We start from the raw sequence: 7157 nt of genomic DNA on the forward strand, positions 1-7157 counted from the left end.
GGGACACGCTTATCCGAGACAGAGCCCTGCTTCATTCTCCGTGCGCCTCTCAGCAGGATTTGGGGAGCGAGGACTTGGGCGAGGCGAAAGATAGGACAGTCGAGCCTACTCCAGAGGAACGGATCAAGAGCAGGAAAGACGGAATGCCACATAATTTTCAGAGCTTAAACCTACAATTAAAATGCTAGGACAGTCTCTGGTTTGCATGCACATTTGCTCCGGAAAAAAAATAAAAAAATAATCAGTAAAAAGTCAATGCATGCTTCAAAGCAAGCACTACATGCTTGTAACTACCTCGTGAGGCTTGCTCTTCATCAGCAGTGAAACGCAGCTTCCAAGCAACAGGAAGAAAACGAGGGTTTTTAACCATTCGGACCATGAGAAAGGCATTAGGGTGTCTATTGGAAACACGCAGCCAAAACGGAGATCAGAGCTCCCTCTGCTTCGTGTTACTACGACATTCGCACTGCCCTAACTAAATTAAATGGGAAGCTAAGTAATACAAAGCTATTAGGCTCTCTTTCTTCCTTCTGCCTGCATGAAATTACGTTTCAAAGTTACGTGTGATCTTTCCGAGTCTTTAGAGGGGTCAGGCCCTTGGGAGCATCTGGCAGGCCTATATTTTCATGCAGGCACATGAAGTCATCCTCCAGGCTGCATTCCTAACGCAGTGACATGCAATTTTCCACGTGTCACTTGACTGACTTGCACACAGACTAATTTTAATTTAACAGAAGATTGTGCATAGTTAACAAACTTCCAAACCTGTTCTAATTCTGTTCTAATTAAAGTAGAAGCAGAGTAACGTTTGATAAAGAAGCTCAATTTTATTTGAATAAAAACGCTTTACGCAGCCTCCTGTGCTATGCTGTAACGGAGTTCAGCGCCAAATCCCACCCAGCCAGGTGAATTAGGTACTGTAGGATCCTCAGAGGCGGAAATCCAAGGTTGAAATTGCCGCTCTGCCGTCCTCACTGCACGCAGCCCTGGCAGAGGTGCCAGGGCACCCGCACCAGGGTGCCGCGCACCCGAGATGAGTTTCACGGCTCTCAGCGTCGCGCAGTCGTGCTTCGGGGAGTGCATACGACAAAGTACCCCACACGTAACCGTTTTAGCTCTTGCATTCAAAATAGAGAACCTATCCACCCCCCCAAAAAATTTCCTGCTATAAACAGGTTGCATCAAAAATAACTCTCACTGGGGAGACGCAGCCCCGCCGAGAAGCGTGCCGCTGCGTCCCGCGAAGGCGGCCAGCGCGGAGGGTGCTGGTTTCGCTTCGGCTGCGAGGGGCAGGCCGGGGTTGGAAATAACAACCGCTAGCTGCCGTCAGCCAGCTTCTGGCTCGCCGTGCACCAGGAAGCGGTCTTTCCTCCGGGGAAGGCAGATGAAGGAGCGATTCAGAAATCACAGGATGGGCTTTCTGCAGCTGAAAGCGAATGGGAACAAATCTCCAGGAAAAAACAATAATAATAATAAAAAAAAACCTATCCCTGGGGGTGCAGGGCTGGATTTACTCCCCTGCAATACTTTGTTTCTGCAGGAATAGCTGCAGATAAACAGAATAGAGCCCCATCGTGCCAGGTAAACAGCTCGCACATGCCATGGCTACGGTCTCTAAGGAGCTTCTGTTTATTATGAAATGTCTTTGCCTGGGTTTTAGCTGCAAATCCGTGCTGTGAATCCAGCAGGGAGAGAGACACACAGGGAAAATGAAGAGCTTGTATGAAGTTACTGGAGGGTTACTTATTACCTTGGGGATTATAAGCATTTCTTCTGGAATTTGTGCTTTCTTCCCTGTTTTTGCCTATTTTGTCAGATGGAGCATCTGTCTCACCAGTCCCATTTGGAGCGGAGCTTTGGTAGGCAGAGCAAAGGCGTTATCAAAGCAAAAGTGCTAGTCATGTCACTGAGATTCAAGGAAAAAAATGAACTTTTTTTTTTTTTTTTTTTTTTTTTTTTTTTTAAGAAATCATTGGAATTACAGGAAACTAAATTGAGAAACTCCCTGGAAGTTCTTGATAAGAATTAGATTTGCAGTAAATATTGGTGGATTGATTATTATCATGACATACTTATTTTTAATCTTTTGCTAAGAAAACCCAAACTTTCAAATTCTGAAGCAAATCTGGATGCAGTTAAAGTAGTGCAAATGTAAATTAACATCTCCAGGGCTGTGCTGGTATAATTGAGATCATAGTTTGGCTCTCTTCTTTGGTTCACTTCCCAAGGTTTTGCATTTCCTGAGTTTTGTTTTAAATGATGCAATAGGAGAAGCACAACAAGCTTTAAAGGTAGCCACACGTCTGTGAAAGCTTTATCCTCCCTTAAAATATGACGCTTACCCAGTCCCTCCTCGTGAAAAGCAGCCGGCTGCACGACGCAAAAGCTGGTCCGATTTCTTGTGATAAAGTCCCGCCGTCGCGAGAGCTAAGAGATGCGGGCTGCCTCCACGGCGGCTTGGCAGCATGCGGAGGAAAGGGGAGCTGAATTAGAGGAGGGCGAATCTTCATCTCTCCTGGGTGGCAAAAGTGGGGCAGGTCCCCAGGGAATTATTACCTATGTTTTCTGATGGACGTGATAATATTTGTGTGATTTGGATGATACTAATTTAGACATGGGGTTTAGAGCTGTTCCTGTCGCATGGCTGGGGAAACCATACACTTGGTTGAGCTTTTCTTTTTAATCCCAAAAGATTAAATAAGAGAAAAGGGAGAGAGAAAGTAAGGAAAAAGATTTTTCATGGCATCTTCATTTCTAGCATTCCTGATATGCTTGTGCCAAAGATTTGTCTACACTATTCCATGGCAAAGTGAACACCTCTTTCCTAACCTTCCCTCAACCTTAGGATGTTTATCTTTCTTCAAACATAGCTGTTTGCAACATGCTAACAAGAACTGAAGATCTTTTTACATTGCTATTTGTTTACTCAAGACATCAAAGCCTTTTTTTCATGAGCAAAAGCCTTCTTTGAGGAGGTACAATCTGCAAACAGACATGCAAAACCAAGGTGTGCTCTCTGTGGAGCAAACTAAAACCACAAAGCAATGAAGATTTAGTTATTTTTTTTAACCTAAGTTTCTAAATTTAGCTTTGCTTCATTCCTCTACTTCTCAGACTATTTGTTCCTAACTGAGAGTCGTGCTGTTTCAGCAGACCTTCCCAGTGCCTTCAGTTTAAAGTTGGATGGAAGAATATGACTCCAAGCCTGGATGGTGACAGCAATAGCAGCTAATCTAAAACAAGTATTTTGTAACATCGATGGACAGATTCACCTCCTTATTTCAGCTTGATGGTCAAGATACTATACTACCATAACAGAAAGCAGCGTACTGAATTTGGTGCTTGGTGCTTGCCGTCAAGAGTGGCAAGCAGCATGTTACTCAGCGCTAGGTTCAAAGCCAGGCTGCAGGTGCTGGGGAATAGGCAGTGGTGGAAAGGACAGATTCAACAACAAAATCTGCTGAAAATAATCTCCTAAGAAATACTGAGGCATGCTCATCATGGGTTACTGAGGTGTGTTGAGGCTATTTGCAGGCTAGCAGAAGCTGCACTCATTGCAAGATAGTCAGGATTAGCCCTTGCAGGGAATAGAAAGCAGTGTAAACATCACCGTTCACGTACCACTGGTGTTCCCAGTCACACGTCAGGTACAGCCTGGTCCCAAACGTGCATCCTGCTGTTCGAAGTCTCGTGGTGATTTTCAGGGAGCATGAAGCATGGGCGGCACATCATGGGACACGTCTCCTTGGAGGAGGACCTCCTGGAGCAGACGACCTCCCTGGGGAGCTACTCAGCCTCTTCGGCAAGACGGGCTGTAGCGTGGGCACCAGGGGAGGAGAGAACAGTGAGTTTGAAAGGTGGGACAAGGACAGACTGAGGAGGTTTCTACTCTGCGAGGGGAATGCACCCCAAGATGCATGCTGTAGATCACCGGGCAAGTGTCAGAGGCTTCCTGGGAATCAGAGAGGGTGACATGAAACGTAAATAACAATTAGTTTGTCAGAGCCGCACAAAGTATAGTTAATGAGAAATGGTGATTTACATCTATTGATGAAGGATGCAGTATGAGGGGCGTTCTCAGCAAAATATTGCCTTTTTTTCACTCATTTGGCTGTGAGTGTCCATCACAACACCTTGCAAGACACCTTGTACAGCCTGGCACTTGCAGCCGTGTTGCCATCAAGGGGCACCGCCTGGCCAGGGAGCTTCATCGGCCTGACCAAGGTCCACAGAAGAGATGGGTGAGGAGCTACAAGTGCCTGGGTGACAACACACAGAGACCAGAGCAGAATGGATGGGGCCTGGAGGGCAAAAGCTGGTGTCAACAGAGGAGGGCCAGCAGCTGCAGAAGGTCCATCACCACAGGAGCAGGTGGGGATCGAGTGCTGACCTGGGCTGTGGAGATGCTGTTGCAGCAGCAGAGGCACAGCTGAGGGGGACAGTGATGGAGCAAGCACCAGTGCACAGTCGCTTGGCTCCTGCCCTCATCTTTGGGGTGCCGCTGAGCTTGAAGCCTCGTGAGGCTGGGCCAGGCTTGCCCCTGCCACGGGCAGGACGTGCTGCCCGGGATGCGAACGCAGGAAGCAGCGGCTGTCGCTTCCCAGTCGCCAGGGGCACAGCCCGAGCTTGGCTCCGAGAGGCACAGCCGGGCTGCTCCTGCGGCCGCTCACATGGCTTGCAGAGCCCTTCCAAAGTCTTCCCTTAAAAAATAAAACAAAATGGCAAAACCTTTAAAAAAATTAAGCACATCCAACTTTGAGATAGAGAGTAAACTCTCTTGCCAGGGAATTTAAAACAAACTGGAAAATGATCATCTCCTCATTTAAATGATGTGCCTGGAGCTAAACCAGCAGGGCTGAATAATCTCTGCCTTGCTTTCATCCATCTTCAAATTTTTCTTTGTTCCATCAGCCACATATGCATTAAGTGTAAATTGAAGGCCTCTTAGCTGGAAAAGCAAATTGCGAAAAGGGCTTGGCCCTGTTCTTATAATTCAGTTTCAGTATTACAATTATGCTTAATCGTACTGTTATTTTGTTGTATTATTTATTCTGGCTAGAACCCTCTAGGATCCCTTGAATACTTTTTTTTTCCTGGTGGATTTAGCCAACAGCCATCATGAATCCAGATGTTTCTGCTTTTATCCATGGGAATTTTATGGTATGGATATGCCAAGATTATAACCTCAGGCTCAACCTCAAGACACGTATTTTTCAAATTCTCTAAATCAAAAATTGAAAATGGAAAGTGCCATGAAAAACCTGGGCCTTAATACGGTTCGCATACCAAAACAGAAATCCAGCCACAGAACTTCATTGCTGAAGGTTCTGGATCACCACTGATGCAGCCTTCTACTTTGCACCAGAAATTACAGCCCAGATCATGCTATTTTCAGAGTGTTCCTGTACACATTCCTGCTTTAAGCACATCTTCAGTGCTTCTTTCCATTCATCATCAAGAAATTAGGTGCAAAGATACATGTGGGTCCAAGATGCTTATGCTGGAAAAAGGATCACTCCCTGTAAGCCAAACGCACTGCTGGTGCACTTATATGAATTGAAATTATGTCAGTTTAACATAATGAACCCAAATATTCTCCCCCTTGAAACTGTTTCTGAAATAAGGGCAAGGACAAAAAGATCCTGTCCCTGATGGAGAACTGGTGCATAACATAGTTCACCTCCTGACCAGGAGGAGCCACCGTGTCCTCCCCAGCGCCCTTTTGCAGCTCAAGAGCATGGTAGTAGCAACGGCAGCAGATACCGCTTCATAAAAGGTTTCGCTGGGCTTTCAGCCTACAAAAGGTTTATATACGCTTTTCCACCAAAAACTTTCCTGACAGCCCTGTAGCGTGCACCAGCGCCGCTTGGGTTGCTCCTCTGTCACGCCTGCTAACACCCTTGCCAAAGCAAGGGCGTTTTTGGCCCCTGCTCCAGAGGGGCACTGCTGAGCGACAAGGGAGATGCAGAACAAGCCGCTCCGGGGACGCTTTTGGGGATGCACGTTGTGGCACCGGCGCTGGCTGCAGCGGGCGCAAGCCTCCCGGCTGGAGGACTCCAGGAACAGATGAGCACAGCAAGAATCCTTTCTGCTACCTGCATTTTCTGCTCACTCTTCTGGTCCCTGCCTAGCTAATCTCCCCATCTCCCCATACACTGGCCTAGGGAGGACAGTCATCTCAGATGTCATCTCAGATGCAACGGCCCAAACAATTCCTGCCCGGCACCGGTGACAGCACTAACACCCGTTTCCCCCATCCGCAGGCTGTCACTGCCAGCATCCTTCTCCTTTTGGCTGCCAGAGGACGAACGTGCAGGTTGCTGCTAAACACCTGCTCTTACTGGAGAGGGGGTTGGGTGCTCGAGGAGGCAAGGGAACTGCAGAATTAATCTGGGGGCATTCAACAGGGAAAGTACTTTTCCTACTAACGTGGTGGATCAGATAAGCTGCTCAGGGTTTACAGAGGGTGTGTGTTAAATATCCTACCAGCATGGTCATTATACCCCTTCCCACCATATTTTCTCTTCCATAATGAGGAATTTTGTTAGCATTCAAGTAAAGGTTATGTACTGTTCTTATATATGACAACTGCATAAGCATACCTGTTTGGATTTATTCTTCTAGTACTTTTATTAAAATATGGTTTCACTGAATGTCTTCTCTGTAAAAAAAAATTGGACGCTCCCCTGAAGCCACGTGAATCAGTCCATCCTTAAACTGTTTTATAAGAAAGTAATTTGGCCCTTCATATCCTTTACATCCCAGGGCCTGCTCAGCTAAAGCAGACACACCTTTAGCATACCTAGCTGGGACCTATGATTTTCAGGCCTGATCAAAGTCGTATGAAAATTATAAAGTTTTCTTTTGACATGAAAGAAAAGCAGAACCTGGATATTTTCCTTTCCACTCTTCCTTATGACTGAACTGCTCCCAGGCCATAACGTAAGGACCCATTAAAACATGCATGGACACAGATCCGTTACCTGAACGGCAAAAGAGGCATCTAAAATAATCACCAGTAAGCACGTACCATCCCCGCTCCATGCGGAGCTCTACTGGGCAGCAGCGCCTCGAAAGCGTGGGAGGACTTGGGGTTGAGGTGCAAGCAGCAGCAGCAGGAAGGCCAGCGGGAGCTGAGCCCAGGCCCTAGCTGACCT

Source organism: Rhea pennata, chromosome 9 (assembly GCF_028389875.1).
Source record: "Rhea pennata isolate bPtePen1 chromosome 9, bPtePen1.pri, whole genome shotgun sequence".
Lineage (NCBI taxonomy): Eukaryota > Metazoa > Chordata > Aves > Rheiformes > Rheidae > Rhea > Rhea pennata.